Source organism: Drosophila suzukii, unplaced genomic scaffold (assembly GCF_043229965.1).
Source record: "Drosophila suzukii unplaced genomic scaffold, CBGP_Dsuzu_IsoJpt1.0 scf_20, whole genome shotgun sequence".
In the NCBI taxonomy this organism is placed as follows: Eukaryota; Metazoa; Arthropoda; class Insecta; order Diptera; family Drosophilidae; genus Drosophila; species Drosophila suzukii.
Genome location: NW_027255907.1, coordinates 15,562 through 29,552, shown reverse-complemented (window position 1 = coordinate 29,552; position 13,991 = coordinate 15,562).

The following is a 13,991-nucleotide window of genomic DNA, read 5'->3' as shown; positions in this document are numbered from 1 at the left end:
GTCACTAAAATAGACCTCTTAAACTTTCCACGAACTTCCAACAAAATCCCCCCTAGCGCAGTACAAATTCTACCAATCTCTACCTCAAAGCGCATGATCGGATCGCTCAAAGCTGCGAACAAGAAGTCTAATAAAAAAACCAAAACAAACCTGAAGACGCATCGAGCGACTTTTGCGACATGAAAACCAACTAAACTACCTAACTCCCCCACTTAACTAGTTTAATACTAAAAATATTGCATGGAAATATTAAAGGATATAGAAAAAATTACCTAAAATTACAAATACTTATTTAGAAGTTTAACCCACAGATAATTGACTTACGAGAAACCCACATATCCAACACAATACCTATCCCCATACTCATAAACTTCTCTATATACTGCAGCCAGAATACAAACGCATATAATGCACAACTCCATTTCTCACACACAACACCAACTGAAATCTGATCTTGAAGAAATAGGAATTAGATAAATTCCAAATCTAAACTTGCACTATTATCCACCCACATATCTTCCAAAAGGCAATTTCGCATAAACGAAATCCAAAACGTCCTCACCCGAACATATCTTAAAAAAATCGTCTTAGGCGATTTCAACAGTTGGCACCTTTACTGGGGGTCCCACATAGCCAACTCCAGAGGTAACATTGTTGCAAAATTCATAGACTGCTCTGATTATATTTTCCTTATATGTCTCCTACCCACTTCTCTACTCACATACATAAGCATCTCTCTCGCTACTGCCGACATAACCCCCAAGTGATTGACGACCTTCATAGTAGCGATCACTTCCCCATATTGATTTCTATGTTCCCAAACACCTCATCCCCTCCATACTTAGCCAAACCAACATATAACCCCAAGAAAGCAGACTGGCAACTTTACTGCAACCAAATTACGCATCTCAGTTCCCTAGCACAAACCTGCAACAGCAATGTAAACAAAGAAACCGCTCTTACTCTACCAAACACATCCATGCTATACACAACCCCCTAACCCAAACCACATCTACATGCACATCTGAAATAGCCAACACCTTCAGCGACCTATAAAGTATGCATATATTCAATATCTACTGTACCAAGAGTACTTAAAGTGAACACACTGTAACACTTTGTTGCAGTGTTTACATAAACAAAGTCCCTGTCATAAACCTAAGTGGCCGAAACATGCGTCGATCGGTGCGCTCACAGAATATGCAAGTGTCAGCACTCTGTTGCAGGCGCAGACCGCTTAACCGAACACAAGTATATGCATATAACCTAGCGCTCCAGCTTAAGAGAGCATAACTATATAGATATAATATGTAAGGTATACATAGCCGTCTCTCTGCTGTCCAACTTTGGGCGGCGCAGCTACGAGACTTAGGCTTATTTAAAACATAAGGAAAAATGTATAGATCAGAAACCACTAAACGTTGGTAGCGGCATAAAAAAAATATTCGAATCAATGGAAAAGGACATCTTTTTACTACATGGCGACCGTGACATGGTCCTCATAAAAATTACAATACAATATAAGAGCATGATCTCAACAAATGCAACAAAATGTTTTAAGCTAAATGCAATATCAACCACAACAACAAAAGTGATGAAAAATGTTATAAGTCTGTGCGATGACCAGCAATCTACAAGTACGAGTGGCATTCCGTCACTTGTACCAACGCTGGAATAAAACACAAAATATTCAACAACTGTGAGAGGCAATCCGACACTTACACCAACGCTGGAAACCGACCGATAGGAAGGAAAAGCCAAAAGTCTGAGTGAGTAGGGTGCGAGTAATAGGCAAACGCGGAGGCCACAAAAACAAAATCAATAAACGAATAGCACACATTAAGTGGCTATTATACACAAATACGCCGCCCACATGGGCAACAGCAGAAAAATTAACTGCTGAACTCCGTCACTTGTACCAACGCTGGAATAAAACACAAAATATTCAACAACTGTGAGAGGCAATCCGACACTTACACCAACGCTGGAAACCGACAGATAGGAATTAAAAGCCAAAAGTCTGAGTGAGTAGGGTGCGAGTAATGGGCAAACGCGGAGGCCACAAAAACTAAATCAATAAACGAATAGCATACATTCAGTGGCTATTATACACAAATACGCCGCCCACATGGGCAACAGCAGAAAAATTAACTGCTCATAATTAAAATATACATATATTTAATAAAAATTGTAAAATTGTGCGGAACCATCTCCGCTCAATTAGAAGTATAGCCCGTAAATCTATACAAAACCATAGGTACAAAACTTGTAAACGTAAATGCAAAGTAATGCAATAACCAAATTTTCTAAGGATACACAAATAGTTATAATTATAATTTAAATATATATACACTGACAGACTGAGAGACTGACCGACTGACAGACTGACCGACTGACCGACTGACAGACTGACCGACTGACAGACTGACAGACTGACAGACTGACAGACTGACAGACTGACAGACTGACAGACTGACAGACTGAAGACTGACAGACTGACAGACTGACAGACTGACAGACTGACAGACTGACAGACTGACAGACTGACAGACTGACAGACTGACAGACTGACAGACTGACAGACTGACAGACTGACAGACTGACAGACTGACAGACTGACAGACTGACAGACTGACAGACTGACAGACTGACAGACTGACAGACTGACAGACTGACAGACTGACAGACTGACAGACTGACAGACTGACAGACTGACAGACTGACAGACTGACAGACTGACAGACTGACAGACTGACAGACTGACAGACTGACAGACTGACAGACTGACAGACTGACAGACTGACAGACTGACAGACTGACAGACTGACAGACTGACAGACTGACAGACTGACAGACTGACAGACTGACAGACTGACAGACTGACAGACTGACAGACTGACAGACTGACAGACTGACAGACTGACAGACTGACAGACTGACAGACTGACAGACTGACAGACTGACAGACTGACAGACTGACAGACTGACAGACTGACAGACTGACAGACTGACAGACTGACAGACTGACAGACTGACAGACTGACAGACTGACAGACTGACAGACTGACAGACTGACAGACTGACAGACTGACAGACTGACAGACTGACAGACTGACAGACTGACAGACTGACAGACTGACAGACTGACAGACTGACAGACTGACAGACTGACAGACTGACAGACTGACAGACTGACAGACTGACAGACTGACAGACTGACAGACTGACAGACTGACTGACTGACAGACTGACAGACTGACAGACTGACAGACTGACAGACTGACAGACTGACAGACTGACAGACTGACAGACTGACAGACTGACAGACTGACAGACTGACAGACTGACAGACTGACAGACTGACAGACTGACAGACTGACAGACTGACAGACTGACAGACTGACAGACTGACAGACTGACAGACTGACAGACTGACAGACTGACAGACTGACAGACTGACAGACTGACAGACTGACAGACTGACAGACTGACAGACTGACAGACTGACAGACTGACAGACTGACAGACTGACAGACTGACAGACTGACAGACTGACAGACTGACAGACTGACAGACTGACAGACTGACAGACTGACAGACTGACAGACTGACAGACTGACAGACTGACAGACTGACAGACTGACAGACTGACAGACTGACAGACTGACAGACTGACAGACTGACAGACTGACAGACTGACAGACTGACAGACTGACAGACTGACAGACTGACAGACTGACAGACTGACAGACTGACAGACTGACAGACTGACAGACTGACAGACTGACAGACTGACAGACTGACAGACTGACAGACTGACAGACTGACAGACTGACAGACTGACAGACTGACAGACTGACAGACTGACAGACTGACAGACTGACAGACTGACAGACTGACAGACTGACAGACTGACAGACTGACAGACTGACAGACTGACAGACTGACAGACTGACAGACTGACAGACTGACAGACTGACAGACTGACAGACTGACAGACTGACAGACTGACAGACTGACAGACTGACAGACTGACAGACTGACAGACTGACAGACTGACAGACTGACAGACTGACAGACTGACAGACTGACAGACTGACAGACTGACAGACTGACAGACTGACAGACTGACAGACTGACAGACTGACAGACTGACAGACTGACAGACTGACAGACTGACAGACTGACAGACTGACAGACTGACAGACTGACAGACTGACAGACTGACAGACTGACAGACTGACAGACTGACAGACTGACAGACTGACAGACTGACAGACTGACAGACTGACAGACTGACAGACTGACAGACTGACAGACTGACAGACTGACAGACTGACAGACTGACAGACTGACAGACTGACAGACTGACAGACTGACAGACTGACAGACTGACAGACTGACAGAACTGACAGACTGACAGACTGACAGACTGACAGACTGACAGACTGACAGACTGACAGACTGACAGACTGACAGACTGACAGACTGACAGACTGACAGACTGACAGACTGACAGACTGACAGACTGACAGACTGACAGACTGACAGACTGACAGACTGACAGACTGACAGACTGACAGACTGACAGACTGACAGACTGACAGACTGACAGACTGACAGACTGACAGACTGACAGACTGACAGACTGACAGACTGACAGACTGACAGACTGACAGACTGACAGACTGACAGACTGACAGACTGACAGACTGACAGACTGACAGACTGACAGACTGACAGACTGACAGACTGACAGACTGACAGACTGACAGACTGACAGACTGACAGACTGACAGACTGACAGACTGACAGACTGACAGACTGACAGACTGACAGACTGACAGACTGACAGACTGACAGACTGACAGACTGACAGACTGACAGACTGACAGACTGACAGACTGACAGACTGACAGACTGACAGACTGACAGACTGACAGACTGACAGACTGACAGACTGACAGACTGACAGACTGACAGACTGACAGACTGACAGACTGACAGACTGACAGACTGACAGACTGACAGACTGACAGACTGACAGACTGACAGACTGACAGACTGACAGACTGACAGACTGACAGACTGACAGACTGACAGACTGACAGACTGACAGACTGACAGACTGACAGACTGACAGACTGACAGACTGACAGACTGACAGACTGACAGACTGACAGACTGACAGACTGACAGACTGACAGACTGACAGACTGACAGACTGACAGACTGACAGACTGACAGACTGACAGACTGACAGACTGACAGACTGACAGACTGACAGACTGACAGACTGACAGACTGACAGACTGACAGACTGACAGACTGACAGACTGACAGACTGACAGACTGACAGACTGACAGACTGACAGACTGACAGACTGACAGACTGACAGACTGACAGACTGACAGACTGACAGACTGACAGACTGACAGACTGACAGACTGACAGACTGACAGACTGACAGACTGACAGACTGACAGACTGACAGACTGACAGACTGACAGACTGACAGACTGACAGACTGACAGACTGACAGACTGACAGACTGACAGACTGACAGACTGACAGACTGACAGACTGACAGACTGACAGACTGACAGACTGACAGACTGACAGACTGACAGACTGACAGACTGACAGACTGACAGACTGACAGACTGACAGACTGACAGACTGACAGACTGACAGACTGACAGACTGACAGACTGACAGACTGACAGACTGACAGACTGACAGACTGACAGACTGACAGACTGACAGACTGACAGACTGACAGACTGACAGACTGACAGACTGACAGACTGACAGACTGACAGACTGACAGACTGACAGACTGACAGACTGACAGACTGACAGACTGACAGACTGACAGACTGACAGACTGACAGACTGACAGACTGACAGACTGACAGACTGACAGACTGACAGACTGACAGACTGACAGACTGACAGACTGACAGACTGACAGACTGACAGACTGACAGACTGACAGACTGACAGACTGACAGACTGACAGACTGACAGACTGACAGACTGACAGACTGACAGACTGACAGACTGACAGACTGACAGACTGACAGACTGACAGACTGACAGACTGACAGACTGACAGACTGACAGACTGACAGACTGACAGACTGACAGACTGACAGACTGACAGACTGACAGACTGACAGACTGACAGACTGACAGACTGACAGACTGACAGACTGACAGACTGACAGACTGACAGACTGACAGACTGACAGACTGACAGACTGACAGACTGACAGACTGACAGACTGACAGACTGACAGACTGACAGACTGACAGACTGACAGACTGACAGACTGACAGACTGACAGACTGACAGACTGACAGACTGACAGACTGACAGACTGACAGACTGACAGACTGACAGACTGACAGACTGACAGACTGACAGACTGACAGACTGACAGACTGACAGACTGACAGACTGACAGACTGACAGACTGACAGACTGACAGACTGACAGACTGACAGACTGACAGACTGACAGACTGACAGACTGACAGACTGACAGACTGACAGACTGACAGACTGACAGACTGACAGACTGACAGACTGACAGACTGACAGACTGACAGACTGACAGACTGACAGACTGACAGACTGACAGACTGACAGACTGACAGACTGACAGACTGACAGACTGACAGACTGACAGACTGACAGACTGACAGACTGACAGACTGACAGACTGACAGACTGACAGACTGACAGACTGACAGACTGACAGACTGACAGACTGACAGACTGACAGACTGACAGACTGACAGACTGACAGACTGACAGACTGACAGACTGACAGACTGACAGACTGACAGACTGACAGACTGACAGACTGACAGACTGACAGACTGACAGACTGACAGACTGACAGACTGACAGACTGACAGACTGACAGACTGACAGACTGACAGACTGACAGACTGACAGACTGACAGACTGACAGACTGACAGACTGACAGACTGACAGACTGACAGACTGACAGACTGACAGACTGACAGACTGACAGACTGACAGACTGACAGACTGACAGACTGACAGACTGACAGACTGACAGACTGACAGACTGACAGACTGACAGACTGACAGACTGACAGACTGACAGACTGACAGACTGACAGACTGACAGACTGACAGACTGACAGACTGACAGACTGACAGACTGACAGACTGACAGACTGACAGACTGACAGACTGACAGACTGACAGACTGACAGACTGACAGACTGACAGACTGACAGACTGACAGACTGACAGACTGACAGACTGACAGACTGACAGACTGACAGACTGACAGACTGACAGACTGACAGACTGACAGACTGACAGACTGACAGACTGACAGACTGACAGACTGACAGACTGACAGACTGACAGACTGACAGACTGACAGACTGACAGACTGACAGACTGACAGACTGACAGACTGACAGACTGACAGACTGACAGACTGACAGACTGACAGACTGACAGACTGACAGACTGACAGACTGACAGACTGACAGACTGACAGACTGACAGACTGACAGACTGACAGACTGACAGACTGACAGACTGACAGACTGACAGACTGACAGACTGACAGACTGACAGACTGACAGACTGACAGACTGACAGACTGACAGACTGACAGACTGACAGACTGACAGACTGACAGACTGACAGACTGACAGACTGACAGACTGACAGACTGACAGACTGACAGACTGACAGACTGACAGACTGACAGACTGACAGACTGACAGACTGACAGACTGACAGACTGACAGACTGACAGACTGACAGACTGACAGACTGACAGACTGACAGACTGACAGACTGACAGACTGACAGACTGACAGACTGACAGACTGACAGACTACAGACTGACAGACTGACAGACTGACAGACTGACAGACTGACAGACTGACAGACTGACAGACTGACAGACTGACAGACTGACAGACTGACAGACTGACAGACTGACAGACTGACAGACTGACAGACTGACAGACTGACAGACTGACAGACTGACAGACTGACAGACTGACAGACTGACAGACTGACAGACTGACAGACTGACAGACTGACAGACTGACAGACTGACAGACTGACAGACTGACAGACTGACAGACTGACAGACTGACAGACTGACAGACTGACAGACTGACAGACCTGACAGACTGACAGACTGACAGACTGACAGACTGACAGACTGACAGACTGACAGACTGACAGACTGACAGACTGACAGACTGACAGACTGACAGACTGACAGACTGACAGACTGACAGACTGACAGACTGACAGACTGACAGACTGACAGACTGACAGACTGACAGACTGACAGACTGACAGACTGACAGACTGACAGACTGACAGACTGACAGACTGACAGACTGACAGACTGACAGACTGACAGACTGACAGACTGACAGACTGACAGACTGACAGACTGACAGACTGACAGACTGACAGACTGACAGACTGACAGACTGACAGACTGACAGACTGACAGACTGACAGACTGACAGACTGACAGACTGACAGACTGACAGACTGACAGACTGACAGACTGACAGACTGACAGACTGACAGACTGACAGACTGACAGACTGACAGACTGACAGACTGACAGACTGACAGACTGACAGACTGACAGACTGACAGACTGACAGACTGACAGACTGACAGACTGACAGACTGACAGACTGACAGACTGACAGACTGACAGACTGACAGACTGACAGACTGACAGACTGACAGACTGACAGACTGACAGACTGACAGACTGACAGACTGACAGACTGACAGACTGACAGACTGACAGACTGACAGACTGACAGACTGACAGACTGACAGACTGACAGACTGACAGACTGACAGACTGACAGACTGACAGACTGACAGACTGACAGACTGACAGACTGACAGACTGACAGACTGACAGACTGACAGACTGACAGACTGACAGACTGACAGACTGACAGACTGACAGACTGACAGACTGACAGACTGACAGACTGACAGACTGACAGACTGACAGACTGACAGACTGACAGACTGACAGACTGACAGACTGACAGACTGACAGACTGACAGACTGACAGACTGACAGACTGACAGACTGACAGACTGACAGACTGACAGACTGACAGACTGACAGACTGACAGACTGACAGACTGACAGACTGACAGACTGACAGACTGACAGACTGACAGACTGACAGACTGACAGACTGACAGACTGACAGACTGACAGACTGACAGACTGACAGACTGACAGACTGACAGACTGACAGACTGACAGACTGACAGACTGACAGACTGACAGACTGACAGACTGACAGACTGACAGACTGACAGACTGACAGACTGACAGACTGACAGACTGACAGACTGACAGACTGACAGACTGACAGACTGACAGACTGACAGACTGACAGACTGACAGACTGACAGACTGACAGACTGACAGACTGACAGACTGACAGACTGACAGACTGACAGACTGACAGACTGACAGACTGACAGACTGACAGACTGACAGACTGACAGACTGACAGACTGACAGACTGACAGACTGACAGACTGACAGACTGACAGACTGACAGACTGACAGACTGACAGACTGACAGACTGACAGACTGACAGACTGACAGACTGACAGACTGACAGACTGACAGACTGACAGACTGACAGACTGACAGACTGACAGACTGACAGACTGACAGACTGACAGACTGACAGACTGACAGACTGACAGACTGACAGACTGACAGACTGACAGACTGACAGACTGACAGACTGACAGACTGACAGACTGACAGACTGACAGACTGACAGACTGACAGACTGACAGACTGACAGACTGACAGACTGACAGACTGACAGACTGACAGACTGACAGACTGACAGACTGACAGACTGACAGACTGACAGACTGACAGACTGACAGACTGACAGACTGACAGACTGACAGACTGACAGACTGACAGACTGACAGACTGACAGACTGACAGACTGACAGACTGACAGACTGACAGACTGACAGACTGACAGACTGACAGACTGACAGACTGACAGACTGACAGACTGACAGACTGACAGACTGACAGACTGACAGACTGACAGACTGACAGACTGACAGACTGACAGACTGACAGACTGACAGACTGACAGACTGACAGACTGACAGACTGACAGACTGACAGACTGACAGACTGACAGACTGACAGACTGACAGACTGACAGACTGACAGACTGACAGACTGACAGACTGACAGACTGACAGACTGACAGACTGACAGACTGACAGACTGACAGACTGACAGACTGACAGACTGACAGACTGACAGACTGACAGACTGACAGACTGACAGACTGACAGACTGACAGACTGACAGACTGACAGACTGACAGACTGACAGACTGACAGACTGACAGACTGACAGACTGACAGACTGACAGACTGACAGACTGACAGACTGACAGACTGACAGACTGACAGACTGACAGACTGACAGACTGACAGACTGACAGACTGACAGACTGACAGACTGACAGACTGACAGACTGACAGACTGACAGACTGACAGACTGACAGACTGACAGACTGACAGACTGACAGACTGACAGACTGACAGACTGACAGACTGACAGACTGACAGACTGACAGACTGACAGACTGACAGACTGACAGACTGACAGACTGACAGACTGACAGACTGACAGACTGACAGACTGACAGACTGACAGACTGACAGACTGACAGACTGACAGACTGACAGACTGACAGACTGACAGACTGACAGACTGACAGACTGACAGACTGACAGACTGACAGACTGACAGACTGACAGACTGACAGACTGACAGACTGACAGACTGACAGACTGACAGACTGACAGACTGACAGACTGACAGACTGACAGACTGACAGACTGACAGACTGACAGACTGACAGACTGACAGACTGACAGACTGACAGACTGACAGACTGACAGACTGACAGACTGACAGACTGACAGACTGACAGACTGACAGACTGACAGACTGACAGACTGACAGACTGACAGACTGACAGACTGACAGACTGACAGACTGACAGACTGACAGACTGACAGACTGACAGACTGACAGACTGACAGACTGACAGACTGACAGACTGACAGACTGACAGACTGACAGACTGACAGACTGACAGACTGACAGACTGACAGACTGACAGACTGACAGACTGACAGACTGACAGACTGACAGACTGACAGACTGACAGACTGACAGACTGACAGACTGACAGACTGACAGACTGACAGACTGACAGACTGACAGACTGACAGACTGACAGACTGACAGACTGACAGACTGACAGACTGACAGACTGACAGACTGACAGACTGACAGACTGACAGACTGACAGACTGACAGACTGACAGACTGACAGACTGACAGACTGACAGACTGACAGACTGACAGACTGACAGACTGACAGACTGACAGACTGACAGACTGACAGACTGACAGACTGACAGACTGACAGACTGACAGACTGACAGACTGACAGACTGACAGACTGACAGACTGACAGACTGACAGACTGACAGACTGACAGACTGACAGACTGACAGACTGACAGACTGACAGACTGACAGACTGACAGACTGACAGACTGACAGACTGACAGACTGACAGACTGACAGACTGACAGACTGACAGACTGACAGACTGACAGACTGACAGACTGACAGACTGACAGACTGACAGACTGACAGACTGACAGACTGACAGACTGACAGACTGACAGACTGACAGACTGACAGACTGACAGACTGACAGACTGACAGACTGACAGACTGACAGACTGACAGACTGACAGACTGACAGACTGACAGACTGACAGACTGACAGACTGACAGACTGACAGACTGACAGACTGACAGACTGACAGACTGACAGACTGACAGACTGACAGACTGACAGACTGACAGACTGACAGACTGACAGACTGACAGACTGACAGACTGACAGACTGACAGACTGACAGACTGACAGACTGACAGACTGACAGACTGACAGACTGACAGACTGACAGACTGACAGACTGACAGACTGACAGACTGACAGACTGACAGACTGACAGACTGACAGACTGACAGACTGACAGACTGACAGACTGACAGACTGACAGACTGACAGACTGACAGACTGACAGACTGACAGACTGACAGACTGACAGACTGACAGACTGACAGACTGACAGACTGACAGACTGACAGACTGACAGACTGACAGACTGACAGACTGACAGACTGACAGACTGACAGACTGACAGACTGACAGACTGACAGACTGACAGACTGACAGACTGACAGACTGACAGACTGACAGACTGACAGACTGACAGACTGACAGACTGACAGACTGACAGACTGACAGACTGACAGACTGACAGACTGACAGACTGACAGACTGACAGACTGACAGACTGACAGACTGACAGACTGACAGACTGACAGACTGACAGACTGACAGACTGACAGACTGACAGACTGACAGACTGACAGACTGACAGACTGACAGACTGACAGACTGACAGACTGACAGACTGACAGACTGACAGACTGACAGACTGACAGACTGACAGACTGACAGACTGACAGACTGACAGACTGACAGACTGACAGACTGACAGACTGACAGACTGACAGACTGACAGACTGACAGACTGACAGACTGACAGACTGACAGACTGACAGACTGACAGACTGACAGACTGACAGACTGACAGACTGACAGACTGACAGACTGACAGACTGACAGACTGACAGACTGACAGACTGACAGACTGACAGACTGACAGACTGACAGACTGACAGACTGACAGACTGACAGACTGACAGACTGACAGACTGACAGACTGACAGACTGACAGACTGACAGACTGACAGACTGACAGACTGACAGACTGACAGACTGACAGACTGACAGACTGACAGACTGACAGACTGACAGACTGACAGACTGACAGACTGACAGACTGACAGACTGACAGACTGACAGACTGACAGACTGACAGACTGACAGACTGACAGACTGACAGACTGACAGACTGACAGACTGACAGACTGACAGACTGACAGACTGACAGACTGACAGACTGACAGACTGACAGACTGACAGACTGACAGACTGACAGACTGACAGACTGACAGACTGACAGACTGACAGACTGACAGACTGACAGACTGACAGACTGACAGACTGACAGACTGACAGACTGACAGACTGACAGACTGACAGACTGACAGACTGACAGACTGACAGACTGACAGACTGACAGACTGACAGACTGACAGACTGACAGACTGACAGACTGACAGACTGACAGACTGACAGACTGACAGACTGACAGACTGACAGACTGACAGACTGACAGACTGACAGACTGACAGACTGACAGACTGACAGACTGACAGACTGACAGACTGACAGACTGACAGACTGACAGACTGACAGACTGACAGACTGACAGACTGACAGACTGACAGACTGACAGACTGACAGACTGACAGACGACTGACAGACTGACAGACTGACAGACTGACAGACTGACAGACTGACAGACTGACAGACTGACAGACTGACAGACTGACAGACTGACAGACTGACAGACTGACAGACTGACAGACTGACAGACTGACAGACTGACAGACTGACAGACTGACAGACTGACAGACTGACAGACTGACAGACTGACAGACTGACAGACTGACAGACTGACAGACTGACAGACTGACAGACTGACAGACTGACAGACTGACAGACTGACAGACTGACAGACTGACAGACTGACAGACTGACAGACTGACAGACTGACAGACTGACAGACTGACAGACTGACAGACTGACAGACTGACAGACTGACAGACTGACAGACTGACAGACTGACAGACTGACAGACTGACAGACTGA